The following is a 12,199-nucleotide window of genomic DNA, read 5'->3' on the forward strand; positions in this document are numbered from 1 at the left end:
GCACGTTGGGCAGCCGCCTTCAGGATCTTTTCTTTATCTTGATATCTTAAGCATTTTATCAAGATTGATCATGGGTTTTGATCAACTTGAGGTCTTGATCTTAAGGCTCTGTGAGCCCTTTCAATTTCAATTAACTGGGTTCCTTCTTCCATTTCCAAAATTTCCGAAATCCATTTTTGAAAAAAAATTATTGGATCCTCTCCCTCTATACCTTCTTTAAGTCCAACAATCTTAATATTATTTCGTCTGCTAAAATTTTCAAGTACATCCACTTTTTCCAACAACCGTTTTCTTTCTGATGTCCAGGATGAAATATTATCTTCCATTTTATTCACTCTATCAATGGTGTCTCCCATTGTTTCTTCCAAGTTTTTAATTTTCTTGTCCATTTTGTCCTGTCTTTTCATCATTTTATCAAACATAATCTTATTTTTTATTACTTTTAATATTTTTAATTCATTCATTATTTGCACCAAAGATTTTTTTATGTCTCCAATATCACCTCCAACCTCTTCCTGTTGCTCTTCTTTGTTTGTCTCTTCATCTTCGTCTGATTTATCCAGAGAATCTGATTCCACCTCATATTCACTTTCACCTTCAGTTCCGATCATAGCTGGGATTTGTAGTTTGGATTGCTCGTGTTTGTGCATGCCCCTTCCTTCACGCATGCGCAATTCCTGTTGCTCTTTTTTTTTGAAATGGTTGATGTTGCCGTAGTTTCCTGTTCTGTATCGCCGGAGGTAAAATGCACTTGAGCCCGAGGCTCTTTCATGGCGGCCGGCCTTGATTCTTTTCCAATTTGTGTTGTCTTCAAAGTAGTAGTTTTCTTCTGCTTCTGTTTAGGAGACATATCTTAAGACAATCCTGAGTAGTTTATAAGTAATTTTTAAAAAGTATTTACTAACTTTTCTTCACTTAAACATTATTTTACTTGGTGTTTTTTTTTTACGGGAGAGCTGGATTTCCACGTCTCGATCCTACGTCATCACATGACGTCTCCCCCCCCCCCCCATATTTTCAATATTAGGCCTCCAGTGACAGAGAATAAATGAAGAGAAGATTGCAATTTCAAGTGAAGTCAAACTGAATTTACTAAGCAAAATACAACAGAAATTAGGGCACTAGTAAGGGCACTAAAGCAGGAAAAAGCTTAGGAAGAGCTGCAAAGCTCAAATAGCTTGTCTGCAAAGGATGACCACAATGGCTGTCAGTATCAGTGGAATACAAAAGCCAGTGCTGGTTAAAAAACAGAGGTTGAAGTCAAAAGTACTACATACTAGCACTTCCACAACAGAATATCAGCTGCAGCCACAGAACATGCAACAGACCATTCTAATGGGATTCTGTACACCTGATTTAAATCCTAAGAGGTGAGCATTTATATGGCATCTTTCACACTAAAGGGTAATGTGCAGTGAATTAATTCTGAACTAAGCTCAGTGCTTTGTGAGAAAATGCAACAACACCAGCAGACAGTGGAGATGAACTTTCAGTGAAATTTTGGAATGGGCAAATATCAGTCCTGATATTAAAAATCCCTGGTTACTCCAGGTCCTACTGAGGGACCTTTGAATCATACAAAAGGAATTTGTATCACACAGTAAATCTCTGATTTTAGCCTTAGTTTGTATCAGTTGTTGCAAATGTGTTGGTACTAAGCTCCTGCATTAACATGCATTGAAACAAACTTGCATTTAACAGAATTAAATTTTCTACCAGCAGTCCACAAGACCATAAGACAGTTGCATCTGTTCCACCATTACATCATGCTTAATTTATTATTCCTCTCAGCCTTATTATTCTCCTGCCTTCTCCACATATTCTTTGAGGTTCTTAGTAATCAAGAACCCCTCAGCCTCCAATGAGTTGGCCTCCACAGCTGTCTGTGGCAATGAATTCCACCTATTCACCACTCTGACTAAAGAAATTCTTTTTCACATCTGTTTTAAATGGACGTCCTTCTATTCTGAGGCTGTACCCTCTGGTCCTAGACTCCCCCACTATAAGAAACATCCTTTCCACATCCACTCTATCTAAGCCTTCATGAGATTCCGCCCTCACTTTTCAAAACTTCAGTGAGTACAAATCCAGAACCATCAAATGCTATTCTTACGTTAATCCCTTCATTCCTGGAATCATTCTTGTGAACCTTGCTTAGATAACGGGCCCAAAACTACTCAAAATCCTCCAAGTGCAGTTAATCCTACACTCCACAGCTCTTACAATGGACAGACAAGGAACATGGACCTTTCTTGCTATGAAAAAAGTGCTATTATACCATGCTGTATTTCTGCATCCACTGTTAACTACCATTCAGTGTCACTTTCTCCACATCACTCCACCAGCCAAATTCAAGCAGATGAAATTTCCCACTAGTGCTGACTGGGTAAATGACAAGAGAATCAAGCAATATGCATCAAACTCTGCAGCCATACAAAATGATTTTTTTTTTTGACCATCTCTTTTTGATCATTTCCAGATCTCCAGTCTGCTTTTGAACCAGCAGTCAATAAAGGTTGTGCACTGGGGCTAAGAAATTCAATCCTTTTAGTAATTGTGAAAGTTGTCATTCTTCAGGGATACATCGAAGCTGACTGCAGTTTCTTGGATGTGGAGAGGATGTTTCCGATGGTGGGAGAGTCTAGGATCAGAGAACACAGCCTCAGAACAGAGGGGTGTGCATTTAGAATAGAGTTGAGGAGGAATTTCTTGAGCCAAGGTATGGTGAATCTGTGGGATTTGTTACCACAGGTGGCTGTGGATGCCAAGTCATTTAAGGCATTAAAGGATGCCAAGTCATTAAGGTTGATAAGATTTGCGATTAACGGGGAGAACACAGAAGATTGGGGCTAAGGAGGAAAATAGATCAGCCATGATGAAATGACAGAGCAAACTCAATGGACCAAATGGCATAATTCTGCTTCTATATCTTACAGAATTGGAAGAGGTGGTGCACAAAGTGTTAAGCCACAGGGTCCAGTTCTGTGTTGAGCCACTCTAAACAAGAAATCTCCAATGTTCACACAATGGTTCAGGATAACAAATGCAATCAACTGGATTCTAATCCTGCCACTACTGCACTCAAAGCTACATCTCAGTCACCAGATCTATTACAGCCTCTCCATTCAGCAGTATGGTTTAAGATTTCCTATTTGAAAGTATTTCTAAACAAATTGCCCAAGGGATTTGGGATTGCAAATGAAGCATGAGATTACTTCCTGCTTTTCCCCCCCACGAGAATGTTAAAGGAAGCATAATCAGAAAAAAGCTGCAAGGCAATAAAGAGATAACTGCAAAAAAAACCTTTTGCAACTTGTGACAGGTTCTCCAGAAGGGACAGAGGCTATTAAACCTCTGGACACTTACAAACATAAGCAGTTAGCTGGAGATGATGGTACCATATCAAATACTACACATATCTGATATCCAAATTCATCCGTGATTTGAACAAGTACCAAGACAAGCACATTTTAACTACGTGTATTTTCATAAGCTGCCCATGGGGAAGGTGACGAATGAAGCGACCAACCCCACACCAAGCTCTGCATTTATCAGTCTTGGTCACCTGTTGTTTCAATTACACATTTTTCACTCTAATGCTGAGCATTTGTTTTATTTAAACTACTGTAGTTATTTATACATTACAAAATGAATAAGCTTAGAGAGGAACTTGGGCAATTCCTCAATCATCCTTCCCAGAAAATTGTCACAGAAACAGGCTCTTCAACTAACCATTTAAACTGCCTACTACCTACTCTTCATCAACCTGCAGTGGGACCATAACCTTTCATATCCCTATCATCTGTGTACCTATTCAAACTTCTCAACTGTTGATGTAGAGCTTGTAGGCTGTTCCACACCCACGATCCTCTGAGTGAAGTTTCCCATAATGTTCCCCTTAAACTTTTCACCTTTCACCCTTAACCCTTGGCCTCTGGTTGTCCCACCCAACCTCAATGGAAAAAGTCTGTTCACATTTACCCACCTATACCCCTTCAATTTTGTATACCTCTTTCAAATCTCCTCTCAACCTTCAACATTCCAAGGAATAAAGTCCTAACTCATTCAATCCTTCCTTCTCACCTGCAGTATGCTACCACCCACACCAGACCCCCTACAACTCGCCTACTGATGGTACCAGTCTTCCGATAACATCATAGTCACCTGGTACTACACATCGTCCTCACTCACCTGGAGACAAGGGATATAAATATCAGAGTGCTGCTCCTGGAATACAGTTCAGCATTCAACACTACAATTCCCTCCAGTCTTGACAGGAAGCTCAGAGACCTCGGCCTGCACCCCACCTTGTACAGCTGGATCCTAGACTTTTTAAATCAGATCGCCAAAAGGTGACAAGGATGGGCTCGCCTTCTCTACTCGCTTTAAACCCACAACTTTCTGCCACATACAACTCCAATCTTCTGATCAAATCCACAGGTGACGTGACTTTGATTGGCCTTATTTCTAGTGGTGATGAGACAGCTTACAGGATGATAGAGTGGGGCCAGGATAATAACCTCTCCCTCAATGTGCAAAAAACAAAAGAGCTAATTGTGGATTACAGGCGGAACAGAGACAGGCTCGCCCCGATCAACATCAATGGGTCTGCAGTTGAGAGGACAAGTAGTTTCAAGTTCCCTGGTATACATATCACCAATGATCTCACCTGGACTGTATATCATCAGTTTTGTGGCCAAACAAAAAAAGCACACTGTCTCTTCCACCTCAGGTGACTGAAGAAGTTCGGCATAGGCCCCCAAATCCTCAAGACCTTTACAGGGGTACCATTGAGAGCATACTGACTGGCTGTATCACCATCTAGTATGGGAACTGCACCAATCTTAATCGCTGGGCACTGCAGAGAGTGGTATGGTCAACCCAGTGCATCTGTGGATGTGAACATTCCTCCATTGAGGACATTTATAGCAGCAAGTGCAGAAAGAATGCCTGGAAGATCATTGGGTTCACACTTTCAGCTGCTTCCACCTGGCAAACAGTACCACAGCATTAGAGCCAGAAACAACAGGCTATGGGACAGCTTATTTCTACAAACCATTAGATCTTTAAATTCACATGCTTGTACATTGCGACAGAGTCATAACACAAAAGAGATTTTGTGGGATAGATGCAAGATCTAAATAAATTCTTTCAGATCCAGCAACGTACTTGTAAATGGTCTCTGTACTCTTTCAACCTTATTTACATCTTTCCTGTAGGTAGGTGACCAAAACTGAACAAAATTGGACCCTTTCCCAAACACAAATGCACATGCAAATAACTTTCTAGCAGCACCCTGTGTTGCATCATTCTGAGTGTTAAAAGCTACATGAATGCTAGTAATCAGACAGAAAGGGTTGCCCCTGCCCCCGACCATAGCTGTATTATTACCTGCAATTAAAATGAGGAATGACAGAGAGGTAGTCAAGATAAACAACATATTTAACTTGGACAGCAACTAGAGGACAGAAGTACAAACGTCACAAGGCTGGGAGATGAGCAATAACCTCTCTGCCACCCAACAGTGTTTCACTGGAGCAGACTCGAAGATATGAAGGTCAATCAAAAACTTGTGGAAAGTACTCAAAAAGATCATCGACAATAAATTCCCCACTTCAACCATCTTAATTGCATTTTACAGGAGCACCACTGAGAGCGCCTGACAAGTTGCATCTCCATCTGTTATTGGAGTAGCTGAGCACTGGATCAGAAGTCCCCTCAAAGGACTGCGAGATTGGCTGACAGGGTCATAGCATCTCCCTATCATCCAAAAGGGACATTTATCAGGAGTGCTGCATAAGCAGGGCTGTTAGTATCGTCAACCATCCCACACATCCATCCAACAATCTCTTACTTTCTACCATTAGGCAGGAGACTCTGATGCATTTAAAACAAGAATGGTCAGGATGGAAAACAGTTTTTTCCCCTCAGGACATAAGGCTTCTGAACTCCCTGCTACATTGTATTTAAAGTGTCACTGGTTAATCTGTTCTTACCTATTTAATTTATGCACTTTTGTTTATTATGTATGTGCAATTCATCTGTAGATTGTATTCTTACCTTAATAAGTTATCGTGTGTTATGTGTACTACTGTGCTTTACAACCTAGTTCGGAAAAACATTGTCTTGTTTCTATATACACTATGTGGATATACATGTTATATACGTGTATACAGTGAAATAACAATAAATTTGAGTTGAGACTTCTCCACCCGTGCAATGTCTGAAGGTAAGAAAATCAAATGCTTTATTTAAATTGTTGTTGGGGAGAAAGGACATCAGAGGCAGGTGCATTCTGGGAATGGAAGAAAAATAATTCTCCTGAACACATCACAAATACATAAAATCCATATGGAACAAAGAACCTTGAGTTGCAGTAAAACAAATCATTTTGTGACACAAGCTAACCTTTAAAAATATATTTGCCAAGAAATTCTCTTTGGAAGTGTTAAGATTTCTTGAAATACATTTCTCCGAAGTGAGCAACAGGGATAAATGCCCCAACAATGCAGCAACCGTATTAATGAAAAGCCTATTTTTATACACATCGATTGATGAGAAGTTGACCAGGAATATTAACTTGCTGCTCTTACAGTAACAAAATGGAACCTTTGAGGCCAACAAAGCTCCAGGTCTGAAAGATGAAATCAAGAAAGTATTCCTTCACTGCTTCAGAGTGGCACCAGAGGTGACAGGGTCTCATTCAAGAAATAAATTGAAATGCTGACCTCTCCTCAAGCATTACCAATTGTGCCCAAGATTTCATTCAGACCTGTCCAGCAAAGCGGCCTTTTCAACTACAAGCTTTTACAGTTGATTAACCTTCTGACTGCCCAGAGTGCCAAGCCTGATGCATGCACAATCACATCTTTCTCACCAGAGTGAGTGCTGCAAGGGTTCACCCAACTAGCAGGTTTGTTATAGGACTAAGCCTACACTTAAGCGTGAAAGATCTCACTGAAATGCACAAGATTCTAAGCAGCTTGTTGAGGTCTTTCCTAGCTGGGCATCCAGAGCCAAGGGATCACCTTCAAAGCAATCCACTCACAATAAATTAGATGAAATTACTTCACCCAGGGATGAGTGAACATTTGTAATTTACTCCCAGACTGGGCTATGGAGGCTTGGTCAGTGGCTTAATCAATACAGAAATCAGATTTTTAGAAATCAAGCGAAATGTTAATACCAGAAAGTGGTGCTGAGGAAAAAGATCAGACACAATCTTACTGAATGATAGAACCAATCACCATGATAGGGCCAAATGCCCTAGAGCTGCCTCTATTTCTTATATTTAGCTTTCCTGTGCAAGACTGAGGAACAGCACCTTAGGGTTGAATATGAATATCAACTCAAGCAGTTACAAAGATCTAGAGGTGAGAAAGACAATCAAAACCAGAATTTGGAACAGTTGATTGGAATTTGGAAAGAATAGGGTCCAAGGAAAATTAGTGGGAGAACACAACTCTGTGAACCAACATAAGCTCAATGGCCTGAAACAGCATCCTTCTAGGTCACAAAGAAATATAAAGTATACAAATACTTTAAACATCACTGCCAGAAATAGAATAGTTACCTGTTTTTCCGATGACTACAATGAGGAACATGCTTTGCAATAATTCACTTACTTAAAATTCATATGTGGGATGCAAGGTCAGAATTTATTGCCTAGTCCTAATTATCCCAGACAGAGAAGTGGTGAACCATTTTGCAGGACAATGATTCCAGGATTGAACAGTTTATTATATGAAGAGCAGTTGATGGCACTGGTCCAGTATTCACTACAATTCAGAAGATGAGGAATGACATAATCGAAACCTATATCAAGGCCTTTCATCATTTGAGAGTGGATGTGGAAAGGTGTTTCCTATGGTGGAAGAGTCAAGGACCAAAGGACATAGCCTCAGAATCCAGGGGCATCCTTTTTAGAAGGGATGAGGAGGAATTCCTTTAGCCAGAGAGTGGTGAATCTGTGGAATTCATTGCCAGATGGCTGTGGAGGCTGTCTTTATGTTTATTTAAGGCAGAGGCTGATAGTTTCATGATTGGTCATAGCATGAAGGGACCTCGGGGAGGAGGCAGGAGATTGGGGTTGAGAGGTAAAATGGATCAGCCGTGATGAAATGGCAGAGCAGACTCAATGGGTCTAATTGTGTTCTTATATCTTATTGTCTAATTGTGCTGCAGGTACTCCCACCAGTGTTGCTGGATAGAGATTTAACCCCAATGATGGTGTTCACCACATTACAAAAGTAATTAGTTGCTCTAATTTTGGAAACTTTGGAGATTCTGGGGGTAATATACAAACACAAATATCTTCTTCAACTTTTACTGATGTTTATTACATTTCTTTTAATATAAAAGTAAAAACACTAGTAGAGTCAACATAAAATATTCTTCCCTTAACATCCTCCTACGGATTATTTGCCAAATATGAGAAAAGCATCAAAAGCAAAGCATCGTGTATGCTAGATTGAAATACAGATGGTCAGGGAAACAGTGTCAACTGGGCATGAACTTTCAGAGGTCATCAACCTAATTTCATTTTACTTTACTATAGACACTGCCTGATTTGCAATTTTTACATTTTGAATGACACATCAGGTGGTTGTATAATGACCTTTACAAGTGAACTAGTAAATCCAAGGGCCAATGTTTCTCCACAAAGTAACCGAGTTATCTGATCAAAATATGGGAAGTTCTGGATTATGTAGCAAACTTTAATTAAAACAAGGCAGGGTACCAGTTAAATTAACTAGAGACTGAGGATGATACAGGAGATGAATACTGGGGAAGTTTGAAATCAGATATGCATAGAGGACTGTGCAAAAGTCATATTTAAATATATTTTATTCTATATATATATATATATATATAGAGCTAGGGTGCCCAAGATCTTTGAACGGTACCGTATATTGGTTAAAATACGAAGGTGGTTGGGAAATAAGAGTACTTAGCTTTGTATTAGTTCCATATATACCTAAGACTTTTGCACAGAAAGGCAAAGAGTAGTGGAACCTCAAAAGCACCATGTCCAATAAAACATAATAACATGACCCAAAAGAGTAAAATTAATTATCTTGAATAATAGTGAATAATTCGCCAGTTGTCATCATAACAGTAACTTTATATTCTAGATTCAATAACCAAGCTTGAATTCCACAGTTGTGCTGAGTTTTAAATATATTTCCAGATCAAAAGTCCAGGTCTCTGGTTTCTAGTTCAGTAACACAACCAGTATGTTGCAGTGCCCCCACGTTTAAATTTTAACTACAAGATCGACGTTCGACTTCAAACTTATATATCAACTTTAATTACAAAATGCACTACTTATTTGCAGGGGAATAGGAAGGAGCTGTAAAATAAGGGGGAAAAACGTTTTGAGTCTGTTTACGTGGACAATGCAAGTACATTCATACAAAATCCACAAACTAAAGTAACAGTAGAATGTCACGTACCTTGACCCACGGTCAGGTCCCCAACCTACAAGCAGCGTTGGAGACTCCCAAGGTATGTTGTTCTGACAGGACAACAATGGATGAATTAATCTTGTATTCCTTTTATGGTTCAAAAAAAAAAAAAAACTTGCTTGCTTCACTGAAAAATGAACAAAGTTCTCAATTAGAAACAAACCCATCTCATCCTACATTACTAAACATTTATATATGGAAATTAGAAAACCACCAGATAAAACTAATGGTAACCACATCCTCTTAAATCCAAGCAAACTTGTCTAATGATGGGACAGCAAACATTAATATCTATAACTATCAATACACAATAACTGTAAGAGTTCTACAACACCATTGGCAAGAACATAGAATATGTTAGGTTTTAAGTAGGGACATCACATTGTCAGAGGAATGATGCAGGTAAGGAAACAACCATTTAGATCCAATGCGAGAAAAATTTAAATCAACCCACCCAGTAGCAAGATGAAATATGTGAAGAGGAAATGATGAACTCATTTAGCAACATAATTATACAGAATTGCTGGTCAAAGGCTGTTAATGATCCAACAGTTATGTGTACAAGGGAAAATGCACAGAAATTAAAACCAGCTCACACAGAATGTTACAAAAATGCTTGATGCAAAGTCAGGACTATGACTAGTATATAACATACCACACAAACAGGTCTGCCATTTTATCTTAGAATTGTCTAAAAGTCCTACAGTCTAAAGGCTGATTTATACTTGTGCATCACATCTACATTGTAGGTACCACGTACCCTATGCCGTAGGATGAGGTGCACCTCCCCAGAAAAGTAACTCGCGTCGCAGCGACACAGACCGCAACAACTGTGATTGGTCCGCTTGGTAGCATCGCATTTCCTCCTATATATTTCTGGTCGCTTCTTCTCCGCCATGTCTGTACACTGATGCAAAATAGATGAACCAAATCATCAAACCTACCTGCAGACATGCAAAAATGTTTGAAACACATTTCCTTGTCCATGTCTCTCACAAAGAAACTCAACACAGTGGCACAGAAACCCCATCGCCAACTAGCGTTTTGGCGCACACCAACGCATGCTCACTACGGCATAGAGCGACGCAGAAGTGAAAAATCAGGGCTACGACGTAGCCCGTATTCACAAGTATAAATCAGCCTTAAGTGACTACATATTCATACAAAAGGTACTACGTAAATATCTGCATATTACCTCCCTGAAGTAGCCTCCTCCTTTCCTTTCTCATTGAGTCCATTTTCCTCTCCTATCAGATTCCTTCTTCTCTAGCCCTTGACCTTCCTACCCACCTGGCTGCACCTAGCACCTTCAAGCTATCCTCCTTCCCCTCCCCCACTTTTTTATTCTGGCATCTTCCCCTTTCCTTTTTTGTCCTGATTAACTGTCTTGGCCCAAAATGTCTACTATCTATTCATTCCCATAAATACTGCTTGACCTGCTGAGTTCCTCCAGCATTTTATGTGTGTGTTGCACATAAAACACAGTCTTCTTTCTCCACACTATTTTTTTCCAGCCTTGGCTGCTGCAAAACTGAGGAAAAACCTTTGGCCAGATATTCCATTCCATGCAATGCCGTAAGTACAAACCTGGCATGAGGCCAAACCACCAAGATTCCAAGCTAGAGTCGCTGTGTATCTACCGGAGATTTGTTTGGGAGCAAAAGTGTGAGTGTGGTTGTGGAACTGAACAGATCAGAGAGTTATGAACTACACGTATGAACTACAACCCAGTAGTACAGGTTCCACCTAAAAAACATCCCACCAAGTCAGACTTGCCAAGAGGTGAAAATTTTTACACGTAACAGTGTCATATCTGAAGGGAAAAATCCTATGAAAAACAGTGGATACAGTCCAGTCATCACAGATAAAGCCCTCCCCATCACCGAGCCCATCTACATGAAGTGCTGTCGCAGGAAAGCAGCATCCATCATCTGGGACCCCACCACCCAGAACATGCGCTCTTCTAGCTGCTGATGTTGGGGAAGTGGTGCAGGAGACTTAAGACTCACACTACCAGGTTCAGGAACAGTTACTAGCCCTCAAACATCAGGCTCTTGAACCAAAAGGGATAACTATACTCAATTTCACTAGCCCTATCAATGAATTGTTCCCACAACCCAATGGCTGACAAGCAAAGTCAAAGCTGATGCAAAAGAGAGGGCATACAACTAAGCAAAGATTAGACGGGAAGATAGCGGCTTAGGAAGCTTTTAAAAACCTACAATAACAACTAAAGTAACCAAAAGAATCATTAGGAGGGAAACAATGAAATATTTAAGAAAGCTAACAAACAATATCAAGGTGGATAGAAAAAGCCTTTTCAAGTATTCAAAAAATAAAAAGAATGACAGTGGATATAGGACCGCTAGAAAATGAGGCCGGAGAAATAATAATGGGGAACAAGGAGATGGCATATGAACTAAATGAGTATTCTGCATCAGCCTTCACCATGGAAGACACCAGCAGTGTGCAAGGTGAAGGGTGTGCAGCAAGAGAAGTGAGCGCAGTTTCTATTACAAGGGAAAAAGTGCTCAAAAAGCTGAAGGACGCAAGGATTCGTTAAGTCACGCAGACCAGATGAACTGCCCCTAGGGTTCTGAAAGAGATAGCAGTAGAGATTGTGGAGGCATTAGTAATGATCTTTCAAGAATCATTAGACTCCAGCATGGTTCCGGAGAACTGGAAAATTGCAAATTTAACTCTACTCTTTAAGGAAGGAGTGAGGCACCAGC

The 12,199-nt window shown here is 40.1% G+C and overlaps 1 protein-coding gene across 6 annotated transcripts in view; it reads right to left on the minus strand.

The window, feature by feature from the left end:
- LOC140729277 (GRB10-interacting GYF protein 2-like) overlaps nucleotides 1-12,199 on the minus strand; it is a 149,352-nt gene that overhangs the window by 102,224 nt on the left and 34,929 nt on the right. For all 6 annotated transcript variants that reach the window (XM_073048874.1, XM_073048873.1, XM_073048872.1 and 3 more), the window contains exon 5: nucleotides 9,456-9,594. The gene's annotated coding sequence lies outside the window, so the exon portion shown is untranslated. The remainder of the gene's footprint in view (nucleotides 1-9,455; nucleotides 9,595-12,199) is intronic.

Source organism: Hemitrygon akajei, chromosome 6, assembly GCF_048418815.1.
Source record: "Hemitrygon akajei chromosome 6, sHemAka1.3, whole genome shotgun sequence".
Lineage (NCBI taxonomy): Eukaryota > Metazoa > Chordata > Chondrichthyes > Myliobatiformes > Dasyatidae > Hemitrygon > Hemitrygon akajei.